Source organism: Ptychodera flava, chromosome 16, assembly GCF_041260155.1.
Source record: "Ptychodera flava strain L36383 chromosome 16, AS_Pfla_20210202, whole genome shotgun sequence".
Classification (NCBI taxonomy): Eukaryota; Metazoa; Hemichordata; class Enteropneusta; family Ptychoderidae; genus Ptychodera; species Ptychodera flava.
In genome coordinates this window covers 40,198,961-40,214,269 of record NC_091943.1, presented here as the reverse complement: position 1 = coordinate 40,214,269, position 15,309 = coordinate 40,198,961, and the positions used below count along the sequence as shown (strand labels likewise).

General features: G+C 37.0%; 1 long non-coding RNA gene across 1 annotated transcript; it reads left to right on the top strand.

Annotated features, from left to right (window-relative positions):
- Positions 1-506: 506 nt before the first annotated feature.
- Positions 507-6,815, top strand: LOC139115043 (uncharacterized). The gene is made up of 3 exons (XR_011548024.1): positions 507-615; positions 3,931-4,893; positions 5,277-6,815. It is a non-coding gene; the product is annotated as an uncharacterized lncRNA (long non-coding RNA).
- Positions 6,816-15,309: the final 8,494 nt, after the last annotated feature.

Below are 15,309 nucleotides of genomic sequence, written 5' to 3'. Positions count from 1 at the left end.
AAAAGGCATGCAAGTGCTGCCACTCTGTGCTGTAATGCATTGCATGAGTAAGCCGGGCGGCTAGCGGCTGGGCATCCGTGTAATCACAGTCGCTCGAGAGCTATTCAGCTCTGGGACTATTCGCCCCATAGACGAGTGTACATACGCGAGTTTCTCGCTTATGTACACTCGTCTATGGGGCGAATAGTCCCAGAGCTGAATAGCTCTCGAGCGACTGTGGTGTAATCGTAAAACTGAGAACTCTGTACACGATGGGTGTGCTTGCACCTGATTGAACACAATATGACATTTTTAATTCCCATTTTCACAATTAAGTATAAATATAGTCAAATCGTTACGATAAGATGAGAGCCGAGCTGGCCAAGCGCTGCAGGCCATGATCAAAACAAAGGAAACGACGAACCTTTAGTGTAACGCTGTTTTATTGGCTGTACCAGTCAGACCCAGGTCAATGGGTGGTACACTCCTTCTGATTGGCCAAAAAAGTTCATCGTCAAGAGCTACAGGTTTTGTTGTCATTTCTGATCACTGATTCTTTGCGGCGCGGCGACGGCAACAGCGTGATCTGAGAGTCTCCACGTTTATCATCAAAGAATCCACCACCTCGTTTAAAAGGTAAGTGAAACGGTCAGATTGAGAACGTGAAAACGATATGTCTTATTCCGCGTTATTCGGGAACTGCTCCTTGCATATGTTTTGCGTCAAAACTCACAATTTTGAAATTTCCGCTTGGAAATCTGCAACAACAGCTAATTCTCGTAACGAGGCATGCGGTTCTGCTGGCCGTGACAGAAATAGTGGTCCATCATACGAAATAAGGGAGCATTCGTTATTTACGGGGAGGGGGGGTTGGTGGAAATCAGGGGGGGGTTGACTTTTACAAAACCGCTTTTTAGGGGGGTCAAATTTTACAATCAATGATTGAAGGGGGGGTCAAATTTTACAAAGGTTTGTATTGAGTTATGGAGAACAAAATTGACTTTGGAATTTCACTGAAATGTTGCTTGTGTAACCGATGTTTCGAGACGGCAGAATAATAACCGACCGAAGCTCAGCCAAATTTATTTCTCTAGCAGGGCCAACAAGTCCGAGACTGGCGTTAACCTCTCTAGAGCAGCAACAAGCATGTATCCTGAGTACAGGTCTGTACGTGTGTTCCTGGCGTATACGGCCTCCACCACAGCCCTGCAACGGTCTGTGGAGATAACTGGGGTCTCTGCAGCGAGATTCAAAATGGGATCTCCATGGGTAAACAACTTGTCGAGTATGTTATGTTTCAGAAAATGAGTGGTTTTGGACGTTAGGAGAAGTCAATCGCATCTTTTCTGGGATTGGTTAGGAGGTAAAGGTAGGCAGGGAAAGGATTTTGCCCCAATAGAGCAGAATTTCGGCCAAAAAGACCGTTTAGTCTTCATTGCGGTCCAGATCCAGGCCGCAGAGACCTCAAGTCTGTTCAAAGACCATTGCAGGGCTTTGGTAGAGGCCATATAATGCTGGGAACACACGTGCACACACCTGTACGCAGGGCTACACAGCAATGGGCATGAAATGAGGACCAACACACAGTCATAATGTAACAAACAACTTCTGTATTACTATATTGTGTCAAATATCGGGGTGTACATAAAAATAGTAAAACCGTACTTCAAAACTATAAATATTACTCCATGGTAACAGTAACCGTACTGATCGACCTCCCGACGGCAGAGTCACACTTTCAGAACAAAAACTCTGTTCAAACCATTTCTAAATGCTTAACAATTCTATGGAAAACAACCGCAGAGGTACCTCAGACTTGACCACGCGGCTGGGAAACACAAATAGTTCACACGCGACTTTAACTAATGTTCGATGATGAGCACAATTGTAAGTCCCGTGTAATGTCTGCACATGAAAGTCGGCGACAACACACGCAATTCACTGCTAAGCAGCGTCCAGTTCAGCTACCACGGGAGCAGCCATCTTAGAAGTTAGATCTTTGTTTACACTCCGGTCGGGACATGCCGAACTAATCTGAAGTCTTCCTCTGCTAACTCCGCACATCGACAAAAGTTCAGTGGAACGATCATAAATAATGTTATCATGACAATCTCAGACATCTGACTGAACTCATAAACGGAATAAAGTTCACAGTTAACACACAATTTGCTGCAGAAAGATCAGCTTTCAACTTGTGGTGATATTATCATCTTAGCGTGCAGTGCGTATATTGCAAATATACGGCACGGCTTTCACTTGTGTGAGCAATGTTCGTTCCATCAACTAAAGTAGAGGATGGCGTAGGGTTTAAATAAACAGTCCGATCCGCATAAAATTCGATCTCTGCCACTCACCGTTTTCTTTACATATCTGCTGACTTGAGTAAGACTCAAAATAGAGAAATATCTGACTTAAAAAAGCACACGCTGACACTCAAACCTTCCAGTGCCAGTGCAGCATGCAACGTAAAACACTCTCTGAAAAGTTCCCGTCTTGGACTCCCTAGGTATACAGTGATAACACACAAGAACTCCCAGGCAAAATAGAAAATACACAGGTCCTCCATACATAATCTATGAGAAGCTATGAATAATTTCTTTTAAATACAAACTAGCTAAATCTGTGTATTTATAGACTCTTGATTATTGATATTAATGTACTTGATAATACTAGGGTAGTTACCAGTGCATGTGTGGGCAAGAAATTTGATTTTGGAATTTCACCGAATTGTTAAGTCACTATCTTGTCAGAGGAAACTATGAATAATTTTTTTCCAATAAAAACTAGTTAAATCTGTGTATTTATGTACGCTTGATTATTGATATTAATTTACTTGATTAGACTAGGGTGGTAACAAGTGGATGTTTGTGCAAGAAATTTGATTTTCGAATGTCACCGAAATGTTGATTCACTATCTTGTCTATATGGAAACTATGAATAATATTTTTCCAATATAAAACTAGGTAAATCTGTATATTTATCAACTCTTGATTATTGATATTAGTGTACTTGATTAGACTAGAGCGATTACAAGTTCATGTGTGTGCAAAAATTTGATTTTGGCATTTCACCAAAAATGTTGATTCTCTAGTATGTGAGGAAACTTTTTCAGCCCGGGGCCCCAGGGTGCGAAGGGTCAATGAATCAAATCTGATGAAATTTTTTTTTCATGGGGGGGGGGGGGTCACATTTTACAATTGATGAATTGAGGGGGGGTCAAATTTTAGAAATCTGATTTGGAGGGGGGGTCGCTTTTTACGTTTCATTTGTCGCTCAAATTCCCACCACCCCCCCCTCCCCGTAAATAACGAATGCTCCCTAATCGAAGCTTCGTGAACGGTCGATGACAGCAATCACATATTAAATATATCTTGATTAACGTGCACATTCGTTCATACCGGTATGTAAAAGGTGCGAACATGTGATACTGGGGCCTTTTATTCTTCATCATGGTTTCGATATAAAAATAGCCGCGTAGGCTAAAAGTGTAATCATGGCCGCCGTTGGCCGCATCCTATCACGCGCACTTGTTTCTGTCCACGACAAATAGAAATACAGTAACATGGTAAAATGCATTCGAGTGGAAGCTTATGAGTCATAAAATCAGACTTTTTACTACAAAATGAATAATATTTTCTTTCGCGTTGTTAAGATAACACTGCGTCACTTTGATATTTTACAATACCTGAAGAAAAGTTCGAAATGCGACGACGCATACACAGCGGGGTGGACGATTATACCATTGCCGGTTCGGCCGTAATCTCGCAAAAAAAAAAAGAAACCTAGTAAACCATGGATGTGTTTCTTTACATATCACTCTACGTGGAAATTTGGCCTCTCTGTCTTTATTTTAGTTGGCAGTGTGAAAAGTTCCCTTGTGAATGTTCATTTTGCAATGTAACATTCTATGGTTTTAAAATTTCCTTCTTTTTCTTCTCCTTTTTTCAACAGCCGAGCATGGAAAACCTACTGAAAAAATCTTACTTTTCAGCGTTTGTCAAATTTAGAATTCCAGACAGATTGGTCACTTTTGGGTCTTTTGTCAGGTGTGTAAATATCATTTGTAGTCTTTTTTCCATACGTCCTTACAATTAACACAAAAATCTAACCCTTATTTCATTATTTTAATTCAATTAGTCACTGAGTAATTCTGTGATCAAATTAAATCTTTATGATAAATTTTGGCATAAAAATAGCATGACAGTTTTATATCAAATTTTAATTTACCTAAAATATTGGTATGCTTAGATTTTACTGTCAATTTATTTTGTTCCAAGCAACTACAGCATGCTTTCATTTACAATAAAATATTTTGTTGTGCATAGTTGTCTTGATATATACATGAAATATCATTAACCATCATTGTATATAATATTCATCTGCAAGCAAATTTGACAGTGAAGAAAACTTGATTATTAACAAGAACTTACCATGATTCAAATTTAGTTTTCAAAATATTCTGAGCATGAGATTTGCAATGCTGAGAATACAAATGAATAAACTTTCTCTATGTGATATCACTATTTACAGTTTGATTTAGTTCTTTTCCTTTTTTATAAAGTAGATGCTAAAAATAGAACAATTACAGAATAAAACCTTTCCATATTCAAAATGTGGCAAATCAATCAGTTTGAAACCGTGTATGGCAAAGGACCCTAAAGTGACCAGTATGGAAACAAAAATTAGCAATTTGCAATGTTGCTGTTGCTGTTGCCATAGCGGCACAGTCAAAACAAATAAGCATAGTCACCTTTCAAAACAAACCTACAGAAGTTCTGAGTAAAGTTACACTCCCCTGAACCCACCACCAGGGATACAACAATTCATGCACTTGACTTGCATCCAGACATCCATACAGCTGTGTCAACTTACACAGGCCTAGGGGGTCTGCTGTCCTCAAGACAAACAGAAATGGTGAGTTTATGGTATTTTATCCATTTATTTACTCATTTTGCTTATTATGATGCCAAACGTATTATGCAGTAAATATTCCCATATTTTCCTATCATTTCATTTATCTCTAATTATAATCTGTTCCGTGTAAAGCTTAGGATGAACATTTTCAATTCTTAAAAATGTTTTGTCAGTAATTCATGCAAAGAGCTTTGTGTTATAAATTCAGGGTGATAATCTGATTTTATTCAAAGTGTTTTAAAATGAAGTGAAGCTAACCTAGCCCTCGATTCATTATTCTTGTTTTGAATGAATAAGGTCATAGAGTTTCAGAAATAATACATCCAAGAAAAGATGAGTTTGATGAATTTTTTAATGGCAGATCTTTTGTTTTTTTGTTTCAGGAAACCTTCAATGAAATGTGAAGTTTCTGTAAGTCTTGAAATTTGTGAGTAAAGATTGAAAGGTTAACATATTGTCCTGAGTTGTTAAGAGAGGATACAAGATATTGCTCAAATTTTATCAGTATTGATATCCACAAAACTGACATTCAGAATTTTTATCCTATAAAATTTATTGCATGTTGGAGCAGCAAAGTAAGAAAAATTAGGAGATACTCTCAAAATTAAATGTCAGAAGTTCAAAGTATTCAGCAATTGGGAATTGGCTAACTTCAACACTGTGCAGAGGACACTTTGAACTTTTGTTTTTTAGTTAACATATCCAAGTTATAGAATCACAGCTGTTCATTGTATCCCAACTTTTTAGTAACTTATCAGCTGCCATATTATAGTTTGGTATGTGCACAAATATAGCAATCAAAATAATGTCATTTCAAAAAGGATGTTACCAGAATTTAATGAAATGAGGACCTAATGTTTTAATGAGCAGTTTAATTGATAAAATTATGATCAATTTTCCCACAAGGGATTTCAGAAAATGTCACAAATATGTGAATGAATGTAAGAATGAATGTTTTAAACCAAGGGACGGAGTAATGGCTACTGTCTGATGCATGGTATCTGATGCACATGCAAAACAGATATGGTATTGCTAAAAATGAGATTAGTTTTACATTTCTGACATATTAGTGAAAAGACAAACACACATCACTATATATACACTCACTGTGCACTGTGAATCAGGTGATATTTATACATACTACCGATGGTAGACAGTAAAAATTGCTTCATTCAGGGTGCACTTCAAAGCCAGTTAACTCAGCCTGATTCTAGAATCTGTTTTGTATCTTTTCCAACATTAGGGGAAGGCTCCATTAACTTTGATGGTACCTGAAACCCGAGTTGCTGCCTGCCAACTCGGGTGACAAACAGAAGACTTTTAATCCCCAAGGTGTTTATTTTCCATTGTTGCGATTATCTAATCGAGCTGGTGCTCTGATAGGAACGTCAGGGCTGTAACGACTCACTCAATACCACGGGCACACACATATGCTTGCACATGGAACTATGTTGACAGGAAAAAGTGAACTGCCCTCTTTTCAATGCAAGTAATCTAGTTTCTTCTTTAATTTAGGCTCTAAACTAAGTTTTAGAAATATGGTGAAACAAAATATCGTTCTTCGTTCATTTTCATTTAAGTTTCCTATTTTCGGACGCTTCACTTCAGTAACGCGCATTGATCATATCTGCAAATGTGATCAGAACAGCATGGAACGTTCTTTCCACGTGGCGAGATTTTTCTTGCACTTGCAAACAACGTAACGAGTGAGTAAGGACTCCAAGAGCTGCGCGTATCCTGTGACATTACATCTCCTATAGAGCGAATTTAAGTCAATGAATTGCTAGCCGGATCCGTCTGTAAACAGTATGGCCATTTGTACATATTATAAGAAAGGAGAAATAGCAGTTGACGAGGCCGGTCGGTGGACGGCACAATTTTCAGTGATTTAATTCGCGGTATTAATTTCACAATAAAACGAATTCGCGAGCTACTATTGATTTTTGGTGATGTTGAATATAATTGAAAGAGAGAGTTAAATTGCAGTGTTCAAGTTTGATAAAATTCCAAATTGACGACACCCAACGTCAACCTGTACGACACCGTGTGTGTACAACACACCTGCAGTCGACTAGTCGATTGTGACACAGTAAGCTTACACACAATGCAATATCGGTCGACCCACAGTCCCTCTATCCATGCATTTCTGCAGTTGTCTTTCCTATTCTGCTCAGTTAACAGACATGATTTCACAGAATATTACACAGAAAACATAATTGGAGGCACTGAATACTAACATTGCAAGAGAAAGGGACGACAAATTTTCCGGTGTGATTCCAGCCGTTGCTTGTGCTACGTCAACACACTCGCAGCGATCAACCCCAGAAATTATCGCACACTATCATCATTTACGAAGGGAGAAGGATCACGAAAAACAAACACCGGTTTCAGGATACAGTCGTAGATAGACGCAGAGAACACTTAAAAGAGCCAAAAACAGCGAAAATTCGAGAAAAGCGTACACACAATCGGGGGGACTGTGGCATGCAGGACAAACCCAAGCTACCCATTATCACTTGACTGCCCCTCGTATCGCGGTTTGGCTGTGCGGTCCAGGTGATTGACACCTTTTACAATAGGCGTTTCCAGACCGGTGGATAGAGGGACTGTGGTCGACCTGAAATTTGACACTGTGATCGACGTAGCGTTTCAAAAGTACGCAAAATGAGACCAAGTAATTTTGTTTGTTTATTTAGATTTGATCTAAAACCTCCGGCAACCAACAGACAAAGTCCTACTCTTACGCAGAAAATCAAAGTTTTCAAGCGTAGACTCCCGCGTAGACTTTTCCTTCCGCTTAACCACGGCCCCTCCACAAAACGCGATGTCGATCTATGATCGACTATGGATGGATTGACGTGGCGTTTAAAAAGTATGAAAAATGAGACTCAGTAACTTTTGGTCGCTTTACATTTGATCAAAAACCTACCCATCAGACATGGCCATACTCTTAAGCAGAAAACAAAAGTTCTGAAGCGTCGACTTTCTCTTCCGCGTTTGAGACTTTCTTCTCTTTCGCGTTTGAGAGAAACAAACGTCGGCTTTATTCGGAAATGGCCGGCTATTGGTGGGCGTAACGTCAGTCCAATGGTAAGCTGCACCCGATGTGAACGTCGGAATAATTCGGGCTGTAGTCGGGAAAGCAAGGATGACCTCGAGAGCGATTCCCAGTACAGTACACGTTCGCAGATCGCGGTACTACAGGCTGATACTAGATAGCAACAAGTTCACCGCGTAAATTGCTAGACTACATATAGCCACATAGGCACTTCTGAAATGTTATCTCCGGCTTGCAAGACAACAAATATCAAAATATTATTATCAAAACCAGAATTTCGGGGCTAGAGAGCGAAACATTGCTGAAAAGTAGCAGGCCAAAATACGGAAGTAGCCGGTCAATTTGGCCGGCATCCGGCTAAAAATGAACACGCGGATTCAAACAGAGAGGCTTGTTGCGATGGACAAGTAGCCTTTGGCTTTTGACCAGAAAAATAAGTGAGTGTTCATTGATAATTCAAAGACTGGATCCGTTGACACAAAAGTTTGCTCGTGACTTTCATTGCATTGCATGCACCTTTCCGCAATATGAGTCTGAACTGAAATTGAAAGAGTACGTTTTAGTAAAAGTCCTGTTTTGTTTATGCTGATTTTCGCTACCGTACTTTCTTTTATAGAGGTATAAACATTCATACAAAAATAGCTTTTCGTATGCAAAATCAGCGTACGTTAATTAACTGCTAGTATTGTTTTAAACAGCATTTTATTTGAAAGGGATCTATAGTACCATCGTTTTTGTAAACTCTTCATGCAATTTTATGAACTAAATGATGACTTCAAAGTAACAGCAAGTGCTGGACGGCACTTTTAACGCTGGTCGGAAATCATGAGTGCCGGACAAGAGCCGTCACGGCGTGGGCCATGCTAAAAGTAGTTCCGGCAGTGTTAATGTTTTGTTTACACTAAAAGATAATCTGTTCGCATATAATGACATAGAGATTAATCCTCTGATAACCAACTCGGGTTACTCGGGTACGTCCAAGTTAATGGAGCGTTCCCCTCATGAAAGATTTTCCTGTCAAGGGTATGATTTCAAAAGCAATCAGAAAGAGATTGAGATTGAGAGTTCAAATAATTCCTCTAACTTTTGAAACTACACAGAACAGGACAGCTGGTAAAACATCTCAATGAAAATAGTCACAATATTACATTTTCAATAATTTCATTATCTATCCATCCATCCATCCATGTCAGTATTTCTCATGGCCATTGTTGATGCGGATTCATGAATCAAGTTAACACATACAATACACCTTTATTTTTACAACTTTTCCACATAAAGAAATAGATATCCTTGTTTTGAAAAGATATTTTGTTAAATGACTGAAAAAAAATAAATTCTTTGTGAATTTATGTTCAGATCATCAAAAATTCAAAACTTCTTTCAAAATCATCACTTATACAGCCATCAGCTGATGTTTTCTGAATTTCATAGTTCATTTTCTCAAATTAATGTCACATAATTTTCACATGTCTGTCACTCTGCAAGCTTCCCTATGTTGACATTTGTATTTTCCTCTGTGAGATTTCTCACTTTGTGACATTAAAAAATATCAAATTGTTCAAAATGTGAACATGTTTTGGAATATGCCAAAGTTGATACCTACACTTTTATTCAAATTTGTTTACTTATCTAATAGTAACAGACAAACACAGTGACAAATGTACTTACTTTTCGTTTGTTCAGTTTTAGGGAGGTATATTACATTTTACTTTTACTGGATGTACAAATTTCATCTTCATAGGAATGGAAAAGTAATTTTGATTCAGCATTTATGTTTGTAAAATATGTTAAAAGAAATGTTTTAATTATCACTGAGATAGAAAAATGCCATTTGGGTTTAACGAATTTAACATTTAATGTTTATAAAATCTCTCACCATGAATCATTTCATTTTCAATTTGATTTTATTCTTCCAAGTAGGAAAAAAATGTAATTACCCTCCCATCCCCAAATTACCTTTCAATCTTTATCACAATTAATATTAATACTCAGGGCCCTGTATTGCCAAATTCTCCCATACTGCTCTCTATTAAGACTTATCAAAATGGTATTATTATACAAGCCATTTGAAAATCTGCATTACTTGTCTGTGATGTGTTGGAGAAGTGTATGTAGACCAATCCCTGAGGTAGTGAAGGAAGCTCAGCTCTGACTATGCATCATACATATATTCAGCATGGAAATATGTTTAGAGAGTCTATTGATTTGAATGGATTTTCTGTGGAAGACTATCCCAGTGGAATACTATCCCAGTGGAATACCATCCCAGTGGAATACTATCCCAGTGGAAGAAGAGCTGAAGGATTGGTTACACCTGAAACGACCAGGACCAATAAGTGTAAGCTGATTGAATGAAACCTGGCTGATGTATGATATTGTCAACTCATCGACAGCCAGATGGAGATTGGATCATGGATACATCAATTGTGTCATGGAAAAGATTTAATAGAGATTTGGTCCATTTAGGAATTAAGAGAAGGATTACCGTGGCAACAGTGTTGTGATTCATTTTCTTTAGGGTAAGGTGGTAAAGACCTTTCCCCAACGGTGGGTCAAGTGCTGGTAACCTCTGACCCCATAAATATGTGTTACTTTTTACAGAAACAGTGAACCATGATGTCATTGGAATCTAATGGCTATTCAGATGATAAGTCATGATTTGAGAACCAATGGGTACGTGGTAAAGATCTACCCCAACGGTGGGTCAAGTGCTGGTAACCTTTGACCCCATTAATATCTGTGTAAATATTGAAATGCATGGTGTGCTATAAATACTTCCTGGAGATCTGTTTTTGTGAATGTTCATGATCATGGAATTTCAGCTCTCTTTCTTTGGACATTGAAAGGGTGAGTAAACACCCTATTGCTGGTCAGAGCCTTGGTCAAATCCTACCTCCCTGCCTTCAGAATATTTCAATGTTTGGCACGAAGGAAGGGTTGGGTAGCCCGCTCCCAGCACAAATTTTGAAACTTTTATATAGGAATAAAGAGAGTGCCATCAAATAAATTTACATAATATATTATTATATAATAAATCATATTATTTCATTGAAATTGTTAATTTATTGTTAGAGTTTATTTATTTAGTGTTTGATTATTTCATGAAAGGAATAAATTTCTCTTATGAATATGAACACAAAGTTGTGTCTTCTTTGGAATTTGTTTTAAAAATAATGCCTTTCTGTCATGCAAATGAGAAAAAACTTATGGTGGTTGCTTGTGTGGTGGAGGAGCCCTAAGTGTAAGCTTATTAGTCCCCAAGACGAAGTCCAGGGGGACTTATGGTTTAGGTTCCGTTGGTCTGTCCGTCTACGCAGATATCTCAGACATGTCTGGGCCAATGCCTTTCAAATTTGGTACAAGGATAATACACTATGGCACACATATGCATGCTCATTGTTTTTGGTGTGACACGCATAATTAGTGCTAATTTACATAATTTATGATCTTTGGAAATAGCTCTAAGAGACTGCACAAAGTTTGATGACACTTTGTACACATATTGGTCATACACAACCCTAATAGCACACAAAGACATTTCTCAATATTATGTCCATTAATTGCTAATTTGCATATTGTTTTGAATTTTCATAATTCTGCTTATATTTCAAAAAATTCTGACTCAAATTTGATGAAACATTTTACAGATGTATACATACCAGAGCTGTAACTTTGAGTGAAGGCATTTATCAGGATCATGTCAATTAATAGCTAATTTGCATATTTGATGCAAATTAGCTATTAATTGCTATTTCTTCGGCTCAGGCATCATCAATATTACTGTCATGAGCACCATCCCTTGGGTGGGCAACTAATCGTGATCTTGCCCTTGCTGGCATGTGTTATTATTTAAATAATGACGTTTATCAGCATCATGTTAATTTATTTCTAATTTGCATATTTAATGAAGTTTCCAAATTAGGGTGATACATCCAGAAATCCTGCAACAAATTTTATGAAACATGGTACAGATGTTGATCTTTCAGGAGTGTAAAGTGAATAGTGACATCCTGTTGATAAATTATCTATTGACTTAATTTTTAATGACTTTTTTGTGATTAGGGTGGTAGCCCACATTGGCTGAACAGGAAACAATTTAATGAGAGATCTATATTCTGATTGACTGCACTAAATCTGTGATGACACTTGCCATAGATGTTGATCATACAAAGATATACCAGTCAAGAAATGCGTTTTAATTTTAGCAGTATCAATAACTAATTGTAGAAGTCTCTTCTTTACTGAACATGAGGACATTTTTATTCACATCTGGCATGCTGACTTTTTTTATGTCAAGAGCCATTACTCAGACATGCCTGGACCGGTTTCTTGCATATTAGTTGAATTTTGACATTTAAAAAGCCAGGGCATGACATACCTAATTCTGTCCAACTTGGTAAAAGGACATAACCGTATGCCATTTATACTATTACTGATGTCTACTTGTTTACAATCCAATCCAATATGGGCATCAGTCACAGACATGGCTTTGGTACCCGCATCCCTTTCTTCGTGTGCATCATATTGACTCCAATTTTTAGTCACTTCTAGTCACAAATTCCCAATTACAAGGGGGACTATGTCATTGTCAATGACTTGTTAGTTCCAGAGACCAGCTCTGGAACTGTTAGTTTTTGCTCACTTTCCTTCTTTCTTTCTTTCTTTCTTTCTCTATTTCCGGTATTACTACCATAGAACATGCTATACACAAATTTTACCTTAATTACGTGTCATCGCTCAGCTCGGACGGGTTTCACGGGCATTTCTTGTTTGTTTTTTATTTATTTTTATTTTGCATTGCACAAATATCATATTGCGTTCAGCTATAAGAAAAAGTTCCCAAAACAAAGGCACTAGACCTGTCAGCTTTTAAAGCTCCATAAGCTGTATCTTTTGGCTATTTCTTTTCAGAACTTTTGTTCTGTGGTTTCCCTACACTTTCTGCATTGAATCCCTAAACTGTAATTTAATGCCAAGTATTTAGCATATCAACACAACCTGTATGAGTATCATCTCCACTGTTATTGTTGAAAATTGTATTCAAGTCCGGACTAGAATTCATTTGTAAACAATAAACAATGGTCACTACACATTTACAAGCTATGTTGACAAAAAGAATACTTGAAATTTCAGCATGACAAATGGATTAGGGTCAGACACGGTGGTTTATTATATAAGCAGAATACTGAAAAACTTGCCACAAATTACAGCTTATGTCCCTTTAGGTATATGTTCATATATTCTGGATACATTTTCTGACGAAAGAGAACACTTTAATCTCGATAAAAGGCTGTATCATATTCTGGGTACATTTTGTGACGAAAGAGTTCACTTTCATATCGATAAAAAGGCTAGAAATCAGGTCAATTTTATGAAGTTTGTTGCTTAGGAATGTATGTTAAAGAAAATGTAATTAAGCACAATTGTAATACAATTATTGCTGAGCAGATGATGCTTTTCTCTTAAAAGTGACCCATGGCAACTTTCTCTCCAAAAACCTTTTCACCAGTCCGATTGATGTCAAGTTGGACCGTTAGTGGAATGAAAGACTTTAGAAAGACTGAAACACCGCTGGGAACTTCAAAGCTACTAAGCGTACAATTTTAAGGACTTTTAGATTGGCTCTAGTAGAATTCTGAACAGAAATCGGCAAAATTTGGTGATAATTTTCAAAAAAATGCTGCCAAAATTTTCATGTTGAGGGCACACTTTACTCTGCTTGGTGCTGAGTCAGGTGCTGAGCCACGAGCCCAGTCAATCAAACTAGAAGTATCACTTCTGGCTGATTTGGACCATACCTACATGTTTTAATGGGTTAAATAATAAACGGGGCCGCACTCACACCTACAGAAAAGTACAAAAAGCAGTATTTCCTGGACATTCATGTTGTGATCATAAAAGAACTAGCAGGATGCCATTTACATGAATGCACAGCACACAGTGGTCAACATTTTGTTGTAGTAATCTTTATTTTCTTTGTCACATGATTAGTTTTTGAAAATGGCGGGAAATCTAAAATGATGTTTAACATTTCAATTTACATGCCACTTTCAACACTTACGACAGTGTTACACACTTATTCAGTCTTTAATGGGTCTTATTCAAAGAGAACTCTTAGAAAACGGGATATTTTGAGATCAGTCTATTACCATTTGCAGCTACAGGGGCTTTAACAACAAGATAGTTTCTCTAAAATCAGAAATAATCTAGAGACTTGGAGACTCGGTTCAAGTCTGTGATTTAGAATGTGCTCACGTGGTTCTCAATAGTGCATTCGATCTTAATTTTGTCGCATTTTGGCGATATGTGTTCCAACTCATGATCAGATATTTCATAGCAAATAATTTTCATACCAAATTTCATAGCAATAGAAAAGTGCTTCTTTGGAAGATTCAAATATAACTTCAAAGTCATTACATTGCGATTTTGTCGTAATTTCCAGTAATCAATTTGCAAACATCCCAAGGGGACTGTAAACAAAATATCATTGCAAGTTTGATGTGTTATGATATTTTTGTAAAAACATGACAGAAGTTAAAGAAATTTCAGACAACAAAAGGACACAAAAGTAAAAATTAGCTAAACAGCGTCAGCATCACTTGATTCGAGTGGATGATGAGCAGAATATCAACAAAAATTCAAATAAGTGACTGGCTGATATAGCTATGCTGTTAGTGTTTGCTTTAATCAATATTATTATTTTATAAGGTAATGAACTTTGCGCTAAAAAAGCAGCAATTTACACTTTCTCATGCCAAATAATAATAGGGCTGGGATTATTACTGTAAGATTAATGAGGATACTGTGGAAAAGATACACAATGAGTTTAAAAGTGTAAGGCCAATTGTATCAGAAGAAAGAATGCTTTGATATAACATGAGAAATTTACTTATGCAAATTCCATCATCATTTAAACAATGTGGAAAGAAGTAATCCCTGGAAATTTACTAGCCAAATTTGATTTCCATTGGATGAACAATTTGAAGGAAACAACCATATGAATAAAATTTAGTGGAAAAAGAGAAAATTCTAAAACCGAAATATTTTATTGGCTGAACAATTTCAAGAAAACAACCATATTGGATGAAAAATTTAAAGGAAACAAATATATAATAAAATTGAGTGGAAAAAAATTCTAAAACTTAAATATTTTAGGTAGTTTGGTAGAAACAAGAGGTTTGGTAGAAAAAATTCTTGATTAAAATGACAAAAATTGCTGTAACAATACAAATTTACATATTTCATCATATTTCATCACATTTTGAACAAATCCGAAGGAATTCATCCCTAGGGACCTGTATATTATATGTTACAGCTGTCAGACCAACCATTTATAAAGAAGATTTTTGCCTAAA